Here is a 21,485-nt window from a genome sequence, read left to right as displayed (position 1 = left end):
TCACTTCAGGACAAAATGCAGAGACAAAATTTCTCGATACTTTAAATGACTGTTTCTTAGAGCAGCAGCTGGTACAAGAGCCTGCAAGGGGAGAAGCAACTCTCCATTTAGTCCTGAGTGGAGAGCAGGATCTTGTCCAAGAGGTAACTATAACAGGACCGCTTGGAAATAGTGATCATAATATAACAAATTTAACATTCCTGTGGTGGGAAGAACAGCTCAACACTGTGGCATTTAATTTCAGAAAGGGAACTATGCAAAAATGAGGCTAGTTAAACAGAAATTAAAAGATACAGTGACTAGAGTGAAATCCTGCAAGTTGCATAGACGCTTTTCAAAGACACAATATTAGAGGCCCAACTTAAATGTACACCCCAAATTAAAAGCACAGCAAAAGAACTAAAAAGAGCCACTGTGGCTTGGCTTAACCATGTAAAAGAAGCAGTGAGAGATAAAAGGCATCTTTTAAAAGTGGAAGTCAAATCCTAGTGAGGTGTCTATAGAAGGGAGCATAAGCACCGCCAAATTAAGTGTAAAAATGTAATAAGAAAAGCCAAAAAGGAGTTTGAGGACCAGCTAGCCAAAACTCAGAAGGCAATAACAAAATGTTTTTAATTACATCAAAAGCAGGAAGCTGCTAAACAACCAGTGGGTCCCTGGACGATTGAGATACAAAAGGAGCCCTTAAAGACGATAAAGTCATTGCGGAGAAACTAAATGCATTCTTTGCTTCCAGTCTTCATGGCTGAGGATGTTAGGAGATTCACCCAAACCTTTGGTGACAATCTGAGGAATTGCCACAGATTGAAGTGTCACTAGAGGAGGTTTGGAACTAATTGATAAGCTTAACTGTAACAAGTCACCAGAACCAGATGGTATTTACCGATGAGTTCTGAAGGAACTCAAATGTGAAATTGGGGAACTATGAGCTATGGTTTGTAACCTGTCCTTTAAATCAGCTTCTGTACCCAATGACTGGAAGATTGCTAATGTAACGCCAATATTTTAAAAGGGCTCTAGAGGAGATCCTGGCAAATACAGACCGGTAAGTCTAATGTCTGTGCCAGGCAAATGAGTTGAAACAATAGTAAAGAATAAAATTGTCAGGCACATAGAAGAACAAAAATTGTTGGGCAAAAGTCAACATAGTTTCTGTAAAGGGAAATCATGTCTTACTAGTCTGTTAGAGTTCTTTGAAGGTGTCAACAAATGTGGACAAGGGGGATCCAGTGGACATAGTGTACTTAGATTTCCAGAAAGCCTTTGACGAGGTCTCTCACCAAAGGCTCTTACATAAATGAAGTTATCATGGGATAAGAGGGAAGATCTTTTCATGGATTGAGAACTAGTTAAAAGACCGGGAACAAAGGGTAGGAATAAATGGTAAATTTTCAGAATGAAGAGGAGTAACTAGTGGTGTTCCCCAAGGGTCAGTCCTAGGACCAATCCTATTCAACTTATTCATAAATGATCTGGAGAAAGGGGTAAACAGTGAGGTGGCAAATTTCCAGATGTTACTAAACTGCTCAAGATAATTAAGATCAAAGCAGACTGTGAAGAACTTCAAAAAGATCTCACAAAATTAAGTGATTTGGCAACAAAATGGCAAATGAAATTTAACATGGATAAATGTAAAGTAATGCACATTGGAAAAAATGACCCCAACTATACATACAATTTGATGGGGGCAAATTTAGCTACAGCTGATCAGTAAAAAGATCTTTTTGTCATTGTGGATAGTTCTCTGAAGACATCCAGCAGTGTGCAGCGGAAGTCAAAAAAGCAAACAGGATGTTAGGAATTATTTAAAAAGGGATAGACAATAATACAGAGAATATCTTATTGCCCTTATATAAATCAATGGAAATAACTAATTTAGAGCCCATCATTTTATATGTATATTTGGGATTGTGTTTTCCAGTGGGCTGCACTATGTGCTATCCTGACATTTAGTAGTGCTGAGATCCTGCATTCAGTAATATCCCTGCCCTTCCTCTCCCCTTTCTCCACTGAGCCCCACGCTTATGTTTCCAGCTTCCCCAGGACTCTCTCTTTGTCTCTTGACCTGTCTGTCAGCAAGAAGCAGAGCCAGGGAGACTTGCCCTCTCTCTGGAGACTTCGATTTCTGGGACATGGATTTACTTTCTATGTGTTTTAGGAGACTTTGAAATTGAGTGTCTGTGACATTAAGCACAGTACAGTCTGGACTGTTGAACAGCTGTGTCCCCTCAGTTCCCCAGGCTGGGGTGCCTTTTACACTGCTCTACTGTGAGAGCAGCCACTCCTGGGCAGGTAACACACAGTCTCCAGCATGTAACTCGCTCCCAGCTACACAGTTTTGAGTGCTGCTAGTCAGCAACTCCTGAATTACAGTACCCCACCGGAGAACCCCAGAAAATTCTCTGCTCCCAGACATCCCCCAGAAATGTGCATCTTGTCCTGTCTGGCACACTACTGAACAGTGGGAGCTCATATGAAATCTGTTATTTCATCAATGGAAAATGACATGCACCAGCCTTGTTATTCCAAATGGAGTTTCCAACACACTTTAATCCAACCACACTGGTTAGATAAAACAATAAACCAAGATTGTTAACTACTGGAAAAAAAATTTTTTTTCCAGTGACTACAAGTAACTAGGCATAAAAGTCAGAATTCTTTACGAAAGAAGTGGAAGATAAAACACAAACTAACATCTAAGTTAACCAGCTAAAACGGATTTAAAACAAATGTTTCTCTCACCATCTGCTGAGACAGGCTGGTTTTCCTTTCAGCCGGGAATCCCTCTAACCTGCCCCTGCTGCCCACATTCAGTTCTTCAGGAGTTGTCATGAGCAGAGGGAAAGGGGGGAGAGAGAGAGAGTCTCATGCATTTTCCTCACCTCTTTATAATTCAGTCCTTTGTAGTAGAAACAAATCCAGTTCTCAGCTGAGTCATGGTGACAGGCTCTCGTAGATATGACCTTCAAGTGGTCCCTGCGATGGAATGTAAATGTCTTCTTCACACTTTCCCCCTCCTGGAGAATGGCTATTTGACCAGCTGTTTGCCTTGCTGTCTCTGAGGAACTTAGGGTTAGGGATGCAACTTTTTCAGTAACATCATGCCGTAAAATCTCATAACTTTACATACAGTGTTGCTACACATTTTAAGGAGGATTTTCAGTAGATTGTGTTTTCAAATGGTACCGAACAAGCCATACAGTGATAAATGAAGGGGGAGGGGAGGGATCTCCCTTTTATAAACGCCCAGCCAGCCAGATTGCTGTAAAATCCTTGTTGGTGTGACTTCTCTGCTTGCTTTACCTGTAAAGGGTTAACAAGGCCATAGGTAAAAGAAAAGGAGTGGGCACCTGACCAAAAGTGCCAATGGAAAGGCTAGAACTTTTTAAAATGGGACAGTAACTTTCCCTTTGTCTGTTGTTCTCTGGAGAAGGCAACACGGAGTAGCAATGCTGTGTATGGCTTGAAGCAGGTTTGAAAATTCATCTTCCATCCCTAGAAGAAATGATTTGGACAGGGAAGTTTAGATAAACACAATCAGGTTTATATTTTTTATTTTGGCTTTTGGAGCTCCTCTGTGCTATCCCAGATGCTTTTGTTTGCTTCTAAGCTTTAAGCTGAACCCCCAGGAAAGCTATTTTGGGTGCTTACAACAATTGTTTCTTTAAAGATCTAGCAAAAGCCTAAGTTCCAGATGTGTTGTTTTCCTTTTCAATTTTAATAAAATTTACCTCTTTTAAGAACAGGGTTGGATTTTTGGTGTCCTAAGAGGTTTGTGCATGTTGTTTGATTAGCTGGTAGCTAATATCCTTTGTTTTCTTTCTCAGCTCTTTCCCGGAGGGGAGGTGAAAGGGCTTGAGGGTGCCTCAGAGGGAAGAATTCTCAAGTGCTCCTTCCTGGGTCCAAGGGTTTGGGGGTTTTTTGCATTTGGGTGGTGACCAAGCCAAGGTCAGAGAAAAGCTGTAACTTTGGGGGTTTAATACAAGCCTAGAGTTGCACAAATTAATTTTTAGAATCCTGGCGGGCCCCCACTTTCTGCACTCGGAGTGACAGAGTGGAGATTCAGCCCTGACACATACTATGAACAAAATTGATCATAATTTTCTAGAAGAGTGAACATAGGGGCCCAGACTTGCACAGTGTCTGTCTGTGTGTTCCCAACATATATGTGGGTATTTCAGTCCCTCAAAAGCAAGGTGTTCGGCATCTTCAAACACTTGGGGAACCAGTCCTGGGAATTCACTGGTTTATTAAGTGACACTGTAGGGAATTGAGACACATTTTATATTATTATTATTATTTTATTATAAATACCAATATAATGAAATTGCAATGAATCGTGCTAGATATGCCATGTAAGGTGTCAATGAAAATGTTATGATTTTCCAAGTTTGATAATCTTGTTTCTATCTTTATATTGTGAGTTATAGATATGTAGGGTATATCTGTATTCCAGACTTGTGTAGTGTTTCTGAGTGACACCCCCAGACATATTGGCATCAGCGCTGCCCAGCCTGTTCGATGGCCCATCCAGGGTCATCAGCTGTACAATGAATCCATTGAAAAGATCAAGGGGAGACACCTCTTGAGTCAGCAAGACATGCAGGGGTATGCCTGTGTACTGAGACCTCCAAGGCTTTTCCATGCCATGTGCTGTGAAGCTTGTGTTTGGGACACAGGAAGTAGAAGCCACTTGGCAAAAGGAATATAAAGGGCAGCTGCATCATCTCCATTTTGTCTTCAGTCCCTCTTCCTACCTCTGAAGCAACTTCTCTACAAACTGAACCGTGGAACAAAGGACTGAATGATGTGGATGTGTACCAGAGAGCCTTTCAAGCCAGAAACTCACTAATACTGCTAAGAACCAGATATATAGATTTCTGAATGTATCTGACTGCTTTCCCATTTTAACAACTTCCTTTTTCTTTCCTTCTTTTATAATAAACCTTTAGTTGAGATGCTTTCTTGCTTATAAACCTTTAGTTTAGATGCTAAGGACTGGCTGGCATCATAGTATTCTGGGTAAGATCCAAACCTGTACAGACCTGGTAATGTGGCTGACTCGGGGGTCAGAAGAACACTTTGTTTATGTGAGCAGAGTTTTTAAATAACCTCTCACTGTGCCGGACCTAGGTGCTGATTGGGAGTCAGAGAACTGGAATGCAGTAAAGGGGGCCGTGTGATGTCTTCTTTTTAGTTTCTCGATAACCAGTGTGGGGGATCAGAAGCACAGTTGGTGACTGATCGGTGAATTTAACTTCCGTGTTAACCACCAGTTTTGGGGGGCATCTGCTCTCCCTTTTTCAGCCTGCCCTGATCTTGGCATTTTCAGTGTGGACTGCCTCAGGCACACCAGCTCACACTAAGCACTGAAGTTAAATTAATAGTGTTTTTTATGACACAGTCATGTGAAATCAACTGAACTCCTTTGTTTTCTTTCATCTGAGCAGGGTTTCCAGTTTCCAAACCTCATATAATCTCCCAGCTGGAACAAGGGGATGAGCCATGGGCCCCAGACCTCCAGGGTTCAGAGGAAAGAGAGATTCTGAGAGTTCCTTGCACAGGTGAGGAAAGATTAAACTAACTCAGAATCTGTAAGTGCCTGAAGGAAACATCTGGGATGCCCTACAATGCCCTTGGAAGGTTTCTCAGTTCAGTATTGTCCCTAGCAGGGGTCGTATCCTCAGGGTAAATATAGCTCATGGCTTCCTGTAGACCCTAGCAGACACCAGGCAGTAGCTTCCTCCCTTCCCCCTGTGAATTTGGATGGGATGTGAGGGCCAAATTGATCCCCTCCTCTCTCCTGTTTGTGGAAGAGTTTGGGGGAGTTCAGTTCTTGTTTTTATTTGACCTCTCTTCAGCACTTGTTTTGGTTTGGCCTTCCCCTTTCCATCCCTGTTTGAGGTTTCTGTCTCTATCACAGCAGGTGACGCAATGGTATACGAGAAAGAGGAGCAGAATTCTCAGCAGGAAAATGTTGAGCAAGTGGCTAAACACAGAGAATTATCGCAAAGATCGAAAAGGAATGTGTCGAAGAGTCATAAACAGGGAAAATCCTGTGAGATTCAGCACAGACCAGAAAGAGAGCAAGGAAACCAGCCAGGGGAGAAAGTGGGTAAATTTATTTCCTGTCGGGGAACTCAGAAGAGCGTCAAGGAAACCACAACCCAACAGGAAATCCTGAGCGGAAAGAGGAAAAATACATGCACTGAGTGTGGAAAAACCTTTACTTACAGATCAAATCTTGTTGTTCATAAGAGACTCCACACAGGGGAGAGGCCCTATGAATGCAGTGAGTGCGGGAAAAGCTTCACGAGCAGCTCAGACCTTTCTAAACATCAGAGAATCCACACAGGGGAGAGGCCCTATGAATGCTGTGAGTGTGGGAAAAGCTTTATTACCAGCTCAGACCTTTCTAAACATCAGATAATCCACACAGAGAAGAGACCCTATGAATGCAGTGAGTGTGGGAAAACCTTCACTAGCAGCTCAAGCCTTTCTAAACATCAGAGAATCCACACAGGGGAGAGGCCCTATGAATGCTGTGAGTGTAGAAAATGCTTCACTAACAGCTCAGCCCTTTCCAAACATCAGAGAATTCACACAGGGGAGAGGCCCTATGAATGCAGTGAGTGTGGAAAATGCTTCACTAGCAGCTCAGGCCTTTATCAACATCAGAGAATCCACATAGGGGAGAGGCCCTATGAATGCAGTGAGTGTGGGAAAACCTTCAATCGCAGCTCAAACCTTCTTACCCATCAGAGAATCCACACAGGGAGAGGCCGTATGAATGCAGTGACTGTAGATCAGCCCTCTGTGAACATCAGAGACTCCACACAGGGGAGAGGCCCTCAGTGACTGTGGAAAAAGCTTCATTCAAAGATCAGCCCTTTCTAAACATCAGCGAATCCACACACGGGAGAGGCCCTATGAATGCAGTGAGTGTGGGAAAACCTTCTCTTGGCAATCAGCCCATGTTAGCCATCAGAGAATCTGCAAGGGAGATCAATGCCATAAAAACCTCTAGAGCAGGGGTTGGCACCCTTTCAGAAGCGGTGTGCCGAGTCTTCATTTATTCACTCTAATTTAAGGTTTCGCGTGCCGGTAATACATTTTGATGTTTTTTAGAAGGTCTCTCTCTACAAGTCTATATATTATATAACTAAACTAATGTTGTATTGTAAAATAAACAAGATTTTCAAAATGTTTAAGAAGCTTCATTTAAAATTAAATTAAAATGTTGATCTTATGCCACCGGCCCGCTCAGCCCGCTGCTGGTCTGGGGTTCTGTTCACTTAGGCCGGCAGTGGGCTGAGCGGGGCCTGCGGCCAGGACCCCAGCTGGGAAGGGTCTGTCAGCCAGAACCCCAGACCGGCAGCAGACTGTGCGGCTCAGCCCACTGCCGCTCAGGGGTTCCATCCGCTGGCTCCTGCCAGCCGGGATCCCGGCTGCCGGACCTGCTCAGCCCGCTGCTGGTGTGGAGTCCCGGCCTTGCCCACATACAGTGGGTACCTACCTTCTCCCTGGTTCTGGCCCATTCTCTTCCTCTCTCTGCACTGAGCTGAGGGTGGGAGTGGACCGAGCACAGGGCTGGGGGTGAAGGGTCTGGCCAGGAGCTAGAATGAGGGAGGGGGCTCAGGGTTGGGGCAGGAGGTTTGGGTGTGAGGGCACTGACCTGGGGAGCTCCCATTTGGCATGAGGGGTGCAGGTGGGAATGTGTGCAGAGGGGTGCAGGAGCTCCTGTTTGGTGCTCAGGGTGGGGTTGAGGATGTGCGGGGTGCATGGGATGTGGGGAGGCTGGGGATGTGTGGGGGTGCCAGAGTCAGGGCTGGGGTCGTGGCGGGGTGAAGGAGTCAACAGGGGGCTGGGTGGTACAGGGCTCAGGGCAGGGGCCTGGGCGGGGTGTGGAGGGGGTTAGGGCTCCAGGCAGAAGGCTGGGTGACTGCCCCCCCAAACCCCATCCTCCCTGATCCTTGTCCCTACTACCCCCTCCTGGGACCCCACTCCCTATCTAAGCCTCTCTGCCCCATGTCCCCTGACTGCCCCCCTAGGACCCTACCCCCTGCCTCTCCCCTGACTGCCCCAACCCTTATCCACACCCCGCACTCCAGACAGAACCCCAGACTCCAATGCCTATCCAACCACTCCCGCCCCTGACAGGACCCCAGAACTTTGGACCCATACAACCCCCAGCTCCTTGTTCTCTGACCCCAGAAACCCCCGCCCTCACTGTGCTCTCAGGACCCTCCTTGCTCCCTGTTCCCTGACTGCCCTGTCTCCTATCCTTCCCCACCCCTAACAGACCCGGGACTCCCATGCCCCATCCACCCCTGCTCCCTGACTGCCCTCCAGAGACCCCCACCCCAACCACTCCCCATCCAACCCACCCTGCTTCCTGTCCCCTACACTATAGAAACCAGCTGCTATCAATTTTGGGGCCCTTTTCTAAGGCTTTCTCAGTAGCCGCTAAACCAGCTGATTTGCCTTTGAAGAACAGGGAAACAAAGGGCACCAAGAACTTATGTTTTTTGGATGAGCCAAGAAAAGGGAGCAGCATTGTCCCCCTCGGGTAGCCCCTGTTCAATTCCAGGTCAGAAAGCAAAACTCTTCTGCAAGAATATCCAAAAAATATTGTGTTTCACTTCACTTCATAAGTACAGTTGTGTGGCAATTAAATGATGACTCTAAAGTTTCATAAAAGCAAAGAACATTAAACAAAATAGTGTGGGAAATACGGATGTTTCTGAGAAAATGGCTTGGAATGAAGGAAGACAAAAATTGATGGGTCGAGAGAACAGGCCCTGTTTCCCCCTGGTTTGGAGCTTCTCTCACAACTACTGGAATAGCAAAGCTAAGCAAATGGGGTTCTATTGTTGCACAGGAGATTCAAGTGAGGCTATTTTCTCCAGATAGAATTAAATGGTCATGTCAGGAGTGGGATTTGAAACCACATCTCTATGCAGAGACCAGAACACCCAAGAGATAGGGAAAAAAGAGTCTTAAAACTGGCACTTTAGACCAGTCCACCATCCTCCTGCTACAAAAAACATGACTTATCAACCCTAGTTTTCATTAATAGTTGATGAACTCTTTAGGGAGGTCGAGATGGCACATCTCTTTCAACTCCTAGAGACCTTCTACAGCACAGCTGAATTTTAGACACACTCACCCGGACCTAAAGTTACACATTTCCTGGAGCTCCATGAGTTCTGTGGTGTTGTAATCTCCCTGCTCGCATTTTAAGTGAACAAAAGATGGGTGCTGGCATTCTGAGAAAGTAATGGTGAACCTCAAAATCCTGCCCTGGGGGCCAGACAGTTAAGCAACCAGCACCCACAACCTCTACCATGACAGCATCCTGTCTAGGAACAACTCACTGATCAATAGCTGGGGTGTGAAATCCTCATTTCTGTGTTGTTCTATCACTGTGGTCCCCACTTTCCTATTGCTTGTCTGTATAATCTCTGTCTGGTGCTGTGATTCTTTCTGTCTGCTGTATAATTAATTTGTTGAGTGTAAACCAATTAAGGTGGTGGGTTATAATTGGTTAGATAATCATGTTACAGTATGTTAGGATTGGTTAGTTACATTTCAGTAAAATGATTGGTTAAGGCATAGGTAAGCAGAACTCAAGTTTTACTATATAGTCTGCAGCCAGTCAGGAAGTAAGGGGGGGAATGGGAATGGGGGACTTGGAATTCTGTTTTGCTAAGGGGGCGAATAGGAACAGGGAAGGGGAACAGGGACACAGGCAAAGCTCTGTGGTGTCAGAGCTGGGAAGGGGGACACTGAGGAAGGAAATTGGAATCATTACTCGCTGGAAGTTTACCCCAATAAACATTGAATTGTTTTCACCTTTGAACTTTGTGCATTGCTGCTCTCTGGTCACGCAAGAAGGACCAGGGAATGGGAGGGTGATGGGATAAACCCTCTAACAAGTACGTCTATCAGGGTGTGAAAAACCCCAGAACCAGTATAATTAAGCTGACCTAAGCCATGGTTAGTTAGTGCTAAATGAAAGTAAAGATTGTTCTGTCAACATAGCTATTACAGGGATGGAAACCCCTCCTGTCACTGTAGCAACTGTCTTCTCCACAGTGCTATAGCAGCATTTTAAGTGTAGACAGCCTCAGAGCAAGACCAGATTTGGCTCTGTGGATGCTCAGGCACTAAGACAACAGTAATGACAATATGCTAATGCAGCTGTAGCTGTCCGGATTTGAACCTGCGTAGAGAGACCCCAGTCAATTTCTAGTCCATTGTATTAACCAGGGGTAGTTGATTATTTTATCAAGAGCCAAATTTCTTGGTCAAGGTCTAGTCAATGTCTAGACACCAGAGAAAATAATAAGAAGTATATAGAAAGATTTTGCAGTCACTATGGGCATAACTATGATGATTGTTTCGTGTTTCACTCTATATATTTGGCACCACTGCCTTTCCCTTTAGTCTTATAGTTTACCAAGGGTAAAACTAAATATCTCTTCAGATACCAGGGAGTGTTCGTGTTCATTCCTGCGAGCTACACAGGGGTTTGATGTAGCTGCTTTCAATCCTCCAGCTCTGCCGGGACGAGTAACATTTCAAGGTGTCACTGAACTGAAGAGGGGAGATCACTTTTTGACAGGTTACGCCTCCTCTTAAAGGTGTTTGGCTGGCTGGCAGCCCTGGTTCCCAAGTCTCTCCTGAGGGAAGAAAGTTTCTGTGCAAAATACTAAAACTTTTAACAGAGAGGAGGGAAAGGCGATGGCCACATGATGGGGCCAGTATGTACCACAACATGGTTCTTTTATGTGGGATGGCTCTGAACACTGACTGATCTCCACTCCCTTGTGTTTGAAGAGATGTTTAGTTTTGTACTTGGGAACCTATAAGGCTGAAGCAATTTTATGGATGGTGACACTACGATTGAAGGGTTATTTAATGTTGTAAAAATTGTTAAAAACACTTAGCTTCAACAGGAACTGCCTGTTGTTAAAGGCTGGTTTCCCCACCTCAGTTCCATAAGCTCTGCTAGAAACACCCTGGGTTCTCTCCTGCCTCGGTGGGAACTGCAGGGAATCGTCCCCTGCTGCCCTTGGCTCCAGGCTGGTTTTTCTGGGGAGGGGACGTGGAATTGATTTGTTCGCTGTTGAGAAGGGAGCCGGGCCAGTTCTCAGGGAATGAGAACTCCCAGCATCTTCCCAGCCCAGCCCAGGCTGCTGCCCTGTCCCAGCCTCTGTTCCCCTGGGGGCCCTGCATGTTTGACTCTAGAGCAGGCCGGGAGCAGCAGCTGAGGCAGAGGACAGCCTGGGCCGGGCAGATGCTAGGAGCAGAGCACCAGAGGCCTCTACTGGTTCCCTCCTCAGCAGCAAACAATCAGTCCCCACCTGCACCCCGGGACAGCAGCCTGGCGCCAAGGGCAGTGCCCAGTGGGGGTTTCTCTTTTTCCTCTTCCTGGGGTGAGCAGGGACCTGGGGGTGTTTCTAGCAGGGCAGTTGGAACTGAATTGGGGAACCAGCTTTTAATAACAGGCAACTCAAGTTCAGACTAATTTTGTTACAATTTTCTTTATAATGGAAAATAATTCAAAAGTAAATGGGCAGGAATGATTGGAACTCTTTTCTCCCGTTCATGGAAAGAAACGGCTTTTTGGCTTTTCATGATACGGGAGTCAGGTTCGTTCACTGTTCAGAAGCAACGTGCTCAGAAGCCTGTTGTGTTTCATTTCTTAGGTTCTGCTGCCATCGTGTGACCATTTCCTTCCCCTCCTTTCTGTCCAAAGCGCAGAGCCCAGTTCCTCCAGGGAGAGAAGGACGTCTTTCTTCTTTCCTTCCTCAACAGCCTCCTTCCCTAGGGAGCCCTTTGCTGGGGTCCGGGTGGGGAACAGCCATTTCTGAGGATTAATTTCACACCATATTTGGTGTTGATATATAGATTTTACAGCCAGTTTAGATCATTGGATACCTCTGCTCTGACCTGATTCAGAACAGCGTCCAGATAATTTTATCCAGTGACTCCTACATCCACCCCAAGATCTTCTGGCTGAATGAGGAGGGTTCATTCAGAAAGTCATCGTGTTTGGATGTAAAGGTATGAAATGATGGGGAAATTGGCCCCTCTTTCAAGTTTAAATGTTGTAACTTCTACATCTAGACCGGGGTGGCCAACCTGAGCCTGAGAAGGAGCCAGAATTTCCCAATGTAACTGCCAAACGTGCACCTTTGTATGCAACTGCTGAGTCAGTTGTGAACCTTCCCATCATTATCATTATCCCTTTGAAAGGATGATGGTGATGGACACTTGGCTCTATATCCCAGTGTGCCCTGGACGTCTACAGGCTGCATTAGCCAATCCAACCATTCGGCACTTGCAGATGGGCACCTCTGTGCCTGAGTCTTGTACAGCTATGAAAGGCTGGTAGATGCCGATATTTTCCCCTCTTTTTAACCAGCACTAATACCAGGCCAGGCCAGGGCTGCGAAGAGAGAGAGAGCAGCAGGTTTCCCCTATTGTTTCCTGCTGGATTTTTCTTGACTAGCTTCACCTCTGCACCAATTTGCACTTTTCCTGTGTGAGCCTGGCTAGCTCAGTTGGCAGAGCATCAGACTCTTAATCTGAGGGTCCAGGGTTCAAGTCCCTGGTCAGGTGATAAACTTCTCACTGTGGTTGTAAAAATCTGTCTTTCAGGCACCTTCTTTGGTGTTACTCTTTCTCTTCAGGATTTTGCCTTTCCTAAGAAGGGCCTTGTGGAGGGGGGGATTGAAGGAACAACTCCTTGACAGCCCCTCTGTCCTTGCAGGCTGGAGGAATAAAGGCCTCTGGGCATAGAGCATGTTCCTCCCCTGCACACGCACACACACACACACACAAACACCCCTAAGGAATTAGAATCACCTGCTGCCTTCCCCTGTCCTGCTGGATCCCCAAATGAAGATGCTCTTCAGCCCAAACCCATGACCCCTCTACTCCCAGTGCCCCTCAGACCCAACACTCAGTCCCTCCTATGCTCACCGCTTCTCACTCCCAACCAGAGCCTGCTCCTCTTCACCCTTCTCCTCTGTCCCAATCCACAGCCCCCTCGTATTCCCAGTGCCCCTCAATCCCAACCCACAGCAGCAGGTGCTTCAGACCCCCTCAGGAAGATTTTCTTGCAAGGTTTCATGTATGAGTCTGCATGTGGATTTTACAGTATGTTGGAAATAGGTTGGGTTGCTTGCTGAAATGATCACTGGTGGCTGGTGTTGGATTCCCAGTCTCCTTGTTATAGGGGCAGGAGAAATAAAGGGTTGTTATCCTTGATGTGTGAATCAAGGACTCAACCCTGGGTGTAAACTAAATGAGCTGCCCACAGATTCTGGCAGCCACAATGAGCATTTGGTGCGAGAGCTCAGACCTGCCCCTGTCCCAGAGGGAGGGGGTCACCTGCAAGGGGCTTGGACCACTGACCTATCAGCTCTTAACTCCCAAACAATTAGTAACTCTATTATCAGTACCTGTGAGTGTAATTTAAACCATAAGAAAAACCACACTGGGCTAGACCAAAGGTCCATCTAGCTCTGTATTTTATCTTCTGACAGTAGCCAATACCAGGTGCTCTAAAAGCATCTCAACAAGGCACCACTGGGAGTTGAACCCAGCATCTCCTGTTTACAAAACCCGAATACTCCCTCAGTCCTCAAAGAGAAACCTGGAGAAGGAGACTTGCTGAAGCAAAGCCACAGGGTCTCTGAGGTTTCCCTGGCCCCTTGCCCCTGTCCTGCCTGGCTGATGTCAGCATCTCTCTGTGAGGTCACCACCTCCCCACCACCTTTGGCCAATAGTCTGAGGTCCTGCCAAAGGCCTTTGTGATGTCACTGCCACACCCCTCCCTTGCTGGGCTAATGTCCTGCCCCTGGCCAGGCACTTTGGAGGTTTGAGCTACTCCCTGTGGCTCACCCCACTCAAGGAGCGTTCGTTCCAGGCAGCAAGCCGGCTAGACAGGGAAACATCAGACGGTGCTCCCAATGCTACACTCAGTTTTTCAGAAATTAGTCGACTTTATGGCCAGAAGAGACCATTAGAGCATCTAATCTGACCCCCTGCATATCACAGGCCTCCTGTATGACACAATAGCTACTTTTGGGGCAAACACATTCCAGAAAGGCATCTAGTCTTCATTAAATGACATCAGGAGATGGAGAATCCACCACTTTCCTTGGTAGCTTGTTCCTGTGGTGAATTATCCTCGCTGTTGAATATTTGTGCCTCAGTTATAATATGTAATATGTCTTTCCACCTTCCAGCCATTGGGTCTTGTTATGCCTTTCTCTGCTCGATTAAAGAGCCCTTTAATACCCAATCTTTTCTCTCCATTAAGACACTTCAAGACTTCAATGAAGTCACCTGCCAATCTTCTTTTGATCAGCTAAACGCGTTGAGCTCTTTCAATAGCTCACGAGAAGGCATTTTTCTCCAGCCCTCAGAATATTTGGTGGCTCTTTGCTGACCCAGCTCCAATTTCACAACATCTTTTCAAATGAGGACACCAAAACTGGAGGCAGTATTCCAGTATCAGTCTCACTGATGCCGTGTCACCTCCTGTGACGTTATTGACATAATCTATAACTGTACAGATCACCGTTGCGACCACTGTTCTATATTTGCAGTCATGTAAGGGGTCTATGGAGAGGTTCTGATTGGCTGATTATAATGATGCTATCTCTAGATGTGTATCATTTTATAGTTAAGGTTATGAATATTGGCTCTATGCTGCCGGTATTTCAAACTTGTGCTCTGCTTCCGGGGAACACCCCAGCCAGACAAGTTGGTGTCAGTTCTGCCTAGCCTGCTTGATGGCCCATTAAGGACCATCAGCTACACAATCGACCCATTGAGAGAAGGCAGATACCGGTGGAGGGACTTTGCTACAAACTGAAGCTCTATACAAAGGACTGAATGACCCATCCCAGCTATGGATGTACTCCATAGACTTTATTTGGACCTGCAGAGTTTGTGGCGGAAGCTGTGCGGCTCTGTTCACGATGGCCGAGAAATGGTGCGAAATGGTTAGTTGAAAGAGTCGATAGAAAGAGGAGAGGACATTCAAAGTGGATTCAACATACCAGGAGACAGGTGGTGCACAGTGCTGCACCGTCTGCTGACAGCATGACGTCTGCTGTAGCTTTCACGGAGGGAGGAGCGAGTGACGGCACACACCCAGAAACATCTGCGAGAATATTTTTGCCCCAACCCTGGGATAGCTACCACAGTGCAATGCTCCGCCACTCCATGCTAGCCTCGGTACTGTGGACGCACTTCCCCGAATTCACGTGCTTTAGTGGGGACATAACATTGAATGTATGACCTCGATGCAGGAAATTCGAATAAAATTACTTTGGGGCACTTCGGTGGCGGGTCCCGGAGCGGAAGGACTCCCTGCTGCTGAATTGCCACCGAAGACCTGGAGCGGAAGAATTTCCGGGGGTCCGGGCCCCACGAGAGTTTTCTGGAGCCCCTGGAGTTAGTGAAGGACCCCACTCCAGGAGCCCTGAAAAACTCTTGTGGGGGCCCCTGCAGGGCCCAGGCAAATTGCCCCACTTACCCACCCCTCCTGGCAGCCCTGATGGGACCTGGAGCTACTGTTATTTCAGGACTCCTGTGAGACCCTCAGCTGGTCGGTTTGCAATCTGCTCTCATTGCTTCCCTCTCGGGACTCTCTCTCCTCCCTGTCTGCTGCTCTCCTCCCCTAGACACTGAACCCAGCCCTTGCTGCTGCCAGTGCCAACTGGCAGAAGGGCCTATAAGTCCCCTGCCTGAGGGGAGGCCAATGCATGTGGTCGGCCATAAGCAATATGATATTTTCTGTCTTATTCTCTATCCCTTTCTTAATGATCCCCAAGATTCTCTTTGCTTTTTTGACCGTCGTTGCACACTGAGTGGATGTTTTAAGAGAACTATCCGCAGTGACTCCAAAATCCCTCACTTGAGTGGCAACAACTATTTTTGGCCTCGTCATTTTATATGTATAGTTGGGATTATGTTTTCCAATGTGCATCACTTTGCATTTATCAACAAATCTGCCATTTTGTTGCCCTTTCAACCAGTTTTCTGAGTTCTTTTTGTAACTCTTCGCAGGCTGCTTTGGACTTAACTTTCCTGAGTAGTTTTGGATCATCTGCAAATTTAGCCACCTCGCTGTTTACCCCTTTTTCCAGATCATTTATGAATATGTTGAATAGTACTTGTCCCAGACCCCCTGGGGGACACCACTATTGACCTCTCTCCATTTTGAAAACTGACCATTTATTCCTACCTTGTAACCAGTTATTTACCCATGAGAGGACCTTCCCTCTCCTCCCATGAGAGTGTAATAGAGCAGAATAGGGCTTCCTTGGGAGGGGGAGTGAACTGAGAATATATCAGGGGGTCGTGCACATTTACTGTCCTGGTGAAAAAGTGTGTCTGATACTCAGTCTTTGCTGCTCCTGCCGGCTGTGACTGCTGAGGACATTTTCCTTCTCTACTCCAGGGTCTCTCTTCTGCCAGATTCTCAGCAAGTCAGGCCCCCTGCAGACTATGACAGAGCAGTTTGGTAATAGGCTGCAGGACTCACCGCATAAGAATGTAGCTGCTGTAGCACCTAGACTGTCCATGGGCCAAATCCTGCAGCCCTGGCAGCCCTGGATAACCTCCCACTGATGGTGATGGGAATTGAGCCTTTGTAACTAGCTGCTGGTACCTGAGGTCTCAGCTATGGATTAAACTGGTGGCAAACACAGCTTCAGCCAAAGCAGTGAAGGATGTAAGTGACAGAGCAAAGCCGGCCATCCGGGGAGCTGCTGCAGTCCCGTAACCACAGCTGGAAGGGAGAAGAGGAAAAACTCCCTAAAGTGCTGGGAGCAGCCCCGAGAAAAGGAAGTTTGTCAGTGAGATCAGTAGCAATAACTGTGAAATGAAGGAGTGCTTTCTCCTCTGTACCAACATGGTTGAATTGTGTTACTGTACTGTGAGATAAAGCTTTAAAATATCCTGCTCTAATTTCAGGATGGGTCTGTAACCATAATCAGTCTCTGTGGGAAGTGGCCTCTAGAGAGTGATCTTTGGGCAGAGCTGGCTGAAGAGCCTTTCTACTCACCAGAAGATCCTGGCTTGGCCTGCCAGTTCTTCCTTGCTGAACCTGGCTTTTCTGTCAGGCTCCTTTCTTTTATTTCTTCTCATGAAAAGAAAAGACCTCACTGCACAATCCTTGGAAGTGCTTGTTCAAGTCACAGAGACCCTCCCTTGCAGCTAAGTCTTGTGGAAAGTGTTAAGTGGTAAATCTGGAGCTGATGGAAAGGTTACCATGACTCAAGTTGAGCTGAAGCTGCTGTGAGTGAAACACAGAGCACTAATCAGTATCTGATCATGGCAGCTTGTGGAAGAAGTGCATGTTAGTAGCCCTCTGTCAACTCAGCTGTGGCTTTCCATGCACAGAGAGCCAGACAGCAAAAAGTCTGCAGTCTTGAAGGAAATGGGGAATGTCTGTACTTTGGCATTTGAAGGTGTAGTCTTGGACCATCAAGTGTAGTGGTTGCAAAGGTTCTCTTGGGGAAGGCACCATGGCTTAGTTGGCTAAAGCACCTGTCTAGTAAACAGGAGATCCTGGGTTCAACTCCCAGTGGTGCCTTGCTCTATAGCTTTCATCTCCTTTGCTCACATTTTCCTGTGACTTTCTAGAAAACAGAAGAGACCTCCCTTGACAATCCAAGTAATTGCTTGTGAAGGAAAAGGCTTCTTTCCAGCAGAGCATTGGAGAGAATCAAATCCTCAGTCTGGAGTTGATCAAAAGGCTATTGGCATTGGCAAGGAGGTTGCTCCGGCTGCAATTTGCTGTGACAGGAGAGCCTGTGTCGTGCTCCCATGGGGATATCTATGCACAGAGCCCCTTCTAGAGGGTTCTCTGCAGGGCTTGCAGGAAATGGAGAATTACTGTCCTTTCACCTTTCATGTTAGTGTTGATGAAAAATGGAACAGTTAAGGGAGAAGTCCCAGAGCGTGGCACCATGGCAGAGCTTGCCAAGAGAGCTGCTAGCTATACAAATGCTTGCAAAAGAAACGGGTCTTTTTGCTGACAACTGTCAAAAGGAGGCTTTGGATAAACATGGAAACAAGGTCAAGGTCACTGTAACTCATCTTGCATGTGCAGCTGTTGAAGCTACAAGGCAGAGCACTAAGCACAGTATTACCACGGCTGGTCACAGCAGGGTCTCTGTGTGGTGGGATCCACGGGGAACAATCCCAAAGTGTGGAACTGCTCTGTCCTCTTATCTCTCCAGCCTGGGCTGTGTCTTACAATGCTGCACTAGTGGCAAGCAGCAAAACCCTCCATGTGCTGTGATCACTCAGCCACCAACATGCAGCAATGCACCCAACTAAGTTGCATGAATGCTCTATAAGCCACTCCTCAATTGTACATAGAGAGACACCAGCATATCTCCCCAGCCCTCAGCCTTGCACCTCAGAAATGTACCGTCTTACACTGCTCAAAACCTCTTGAAAAGTGCAAGCTCATTAATTAATTCACCACTTCCTCAAAAAGAAAGTGAACATGCGCCAGCCTTTTTAATCTGAGCAGCTTTCCCAAGCACTTTGGACAATTTCACAAGTCAGTGTAAAACATTAAAATAAGTTTATTAACTACAGAAATATAGATTGTAAGTGATTATAAGTGTTAGGCAGAGAGGTCAAAGTTGGTTACATAAATGGAAATCTCAGTGTGACATTCTATACCTTTGCCGGAGCGGGCTGTAACCCCATATTCCACATATTATCTTACAAGGAGAACCAGTTTTGAAGGCTAATTCAGTCAGGGTGGATGCAGTCCACTGGCAATAATTGCTGGGGAGGTGTCAATACCAAGAGAGGGAAACTTGCTTTTGTAGTGAGCCAGCCACTCCCAGTCCCTATTCAAGCTCAAATTAATGGTGTGAAGTTTGCAAATAAATTGTAACTCTGCAATTTCTCTTTGAAGTCTGTTTTTGAAGTTTTTTGAATGGCTACTTTTAAATGTTAATGAATGTGAATGTGTGAATGGGTTAGTGAATGTGTAAATGGATTGCTGTTTGTGCAGACCCATATGGTCTAGTGATCAGGATTCCTGGTTTTTACCCAGGTGGCCTGGGTTCATTTCCTAGTGTGGGAAAAGGCCAGAGATTTTGCTCAGAGGGGAGGCAGGAAATGAAAAGAATGGAGAGGGATCCTGCCAGCAGGGGAGTTGGACAGTGTTCAGAGGGGATCCCAGAAGGGGGTGGGGGCAGACGTCTGAGAGGAGAGCAGGGAAGGATCCCAGCTGTGTGGGAAGTTGACACTCTGGAGAGCACAGGCCTGGCATAGGGAGTGGGAAGAGTGAGTGTGTCTCTAAACTCACCACTGGCAGACTCGGCAGGACTGGAAGAATTACGTGTTTGTTGGTAAATGTCAATTTCTGTGGAAACACACGACCCAATGGCAAAATATTTCCATCGATAATAATCAAAACTGACAGATGGGCAAAGTAAGAAACATGCTGCTTGAGAACGTGTCCTGTTCTAATCCATTAGGGGTCCCTTCTGCCTTAGGCACCACCATGTCGGTGTTTCATTTCCTCCCCATTTTCACACAGAAACACAATTTCCTTTGCACAGATCCATGAACAGCAGAACCTCCCTATGTCTCTTGTCTGAGCCAGGGCATTCGATTCCATTGAAACCTTCTCTCTTGCAATGGCAATGCTCAAACAGAGGGGACGTGTCCACCTTCACCCCTGCCCCCGGCAGTGAGATATTCCTCTCCTCTTCATGCTGCTGTTGTTATTCCATGAGTTATCAAGGATGGAATAAAAGCTGAGTTTACTCCAGGGTGAGGAAAGAAAGGAGCCACTAACTCCCTGAAAAATCTCAGTGCCCAGAGATTTGGAATCAGAGGTGCTGGCGATATGACGGGAAAAGCGACTGACTGAATTGTCAAGGCAGGGAATGAACAATCTATTCAGTATAGTGAGTATTAGAAAGGCGGATTAGTCTTATAATTAATTTCTGTATTTGCAAATGTGTGTTTGCTGGAGAAATATCTTTATTTCTGTTTGCTGTTACTTTTGATTATTCTGAAAAAGGTGGGGAGAGTCCTCTAGGTTCATAAGCTAGACCCTGTAATATTTTCATCCTGGTGTTACAGAGATAGTGTTACTTTCTTTCTTTTTAATAAAATCTTTCCTTTTAAGGACCTGATTGATTTCTTCCCTTGTTTGGAACCTCAGGGGAGGAGGGGGGGGGGGTGAATCCCTCTTTGTTTTTATTCAAGGAGTGATTTCTACATAAAACTTTAAAATAAACAGAGTAATAAATCACATGCACCGTTACATATACTATTAATTATGTAAAACTACAAGATTTTCCACATTTCAAGAACACGTTTTAACCATTTGATTCTGGGAAACTCTCACGAGAGAGTGCATCAGCTACTGTGTTGGAAGCTCCTGAAATGTGTTGAATTTCAAAATCAAAATCTTGGAGAGCTAAACTCCATCGAAGAAGTTTTTTGTTGTTTCCCTTGGCAGTATGGAGCCATTTTAGCGCAGCATGGTCGGTTTGTAGCTGGAACCGATGTCCCCAAATGTATGGGCATAGCTTTTCCAGGGCATACACAATGGCATAGCATTCTTTTTTCACTGATGGACCAGTGGCTTTCCCTCTCACACAGTTTCTTGCTGAGAAATACGACAGGATGGAAGTTGTGATCTGGTCCTTCCTGCATTAAAACTGCTCCTACCCCATGCTCAGATGCATCAGTGGTTACAAGGAAGGGTTTGTCAAAGTCCGGGGCCCTTAGCACAGGGTCAGACATGAGCATTGCCTTAAGCTGGGTAAAGGCTTTCTGACACTCATCAGTCCACTTAACTGCATTTGGCTGGGTTTTTCTGGTCAGATCAGTTAGTGGGGCAGCGATTTGGCTGTAGTGTGGTACAAATCGCCTGTAATACCCGGCCAAGCGTAAGAAGGATTGGACCTGTTTCTTCGACCGTGGGACAGGCCACTTTTGGATAGCCTCCTTGGCCTGTAGGGGGTTTATAGTTCCTCGACCCACCTGGTGCCCTAGGTAAGTCACTCTGTTTTGGCCTATTTGACAGTTTTTGGCCTTAACAGTGAGTCCTGCCTGCCTGATGCACTCAAAGACCGTTTCCAAGTGTTCTAGGTGTTCGGGCCATGAATCAGAAAAAATGGCCACATCATCGAGGTAGGCAACTGCACATTCTCCCAGTCCTGCTAGTAGACCATCTACCAGCCTTTGGAAGGTGGCGGGTACATTTCGCAGTCCGAACGGAAGCACATTAAATTCATACACCCCTGCATGGGTGATGAAAGCTGACTTTTCTTTAGCGGGTTCATCTAGTGGTACTTGCCAGTACCCCTTGGTTAAATCTATTGTAGAGATGAACTGGGCACGTCCCAGTTTCTCCAACAGCTCATCGGTGCATGGCATTGGGTAGTTGTCGGGGCGAGTTACAGCAT

General features: G+C 46.3%; 2 non-coding genes across 2 annotated transcripts; both read left to right on the top strand.

Moving 5' to 3' along the window:
• The first annotated feature begins 12,557 nt into the window (after positions 1-12,557).
• TRNAK-CUU lies at positions 12,558-12,630 on the top strand. Its single transcript has one exon. It is a non-coding gene; the product is annotated as a tRNA-Lys (tRNA).
• A 4,922-nt stretch (positions 12,631-17,552) lies between these two features.
• On the top strand, positions 17,553-17,626 carry TRNAT-AGU. The gene has a single exon. It is a non-coding gene; the product is annotated as a tRNA-Thr (tRNA).
• The last annotated feature ends 3,859 nt before the right edge of the window (positions 17,627-21,485 follow it).

This window comes from Mauremys reevesii, linkage group 23 (assembly GCF_016161935.1).
Source record: "Mauremys reevesii isolate NIE-2019 linkage group 23, ASM1616193v1, whole genome shotgun sequence".
Taxonomy (NCBI): Eukaryota; Metazoa; Chordata; order Testudines; family Geoemydidae; genus Mauremys; species Mauremys reevesii.
Note: the sequence above shows the minus strand (reverse complement) of the source record. Positions and strands in the feature narration are given on the sequence as shown.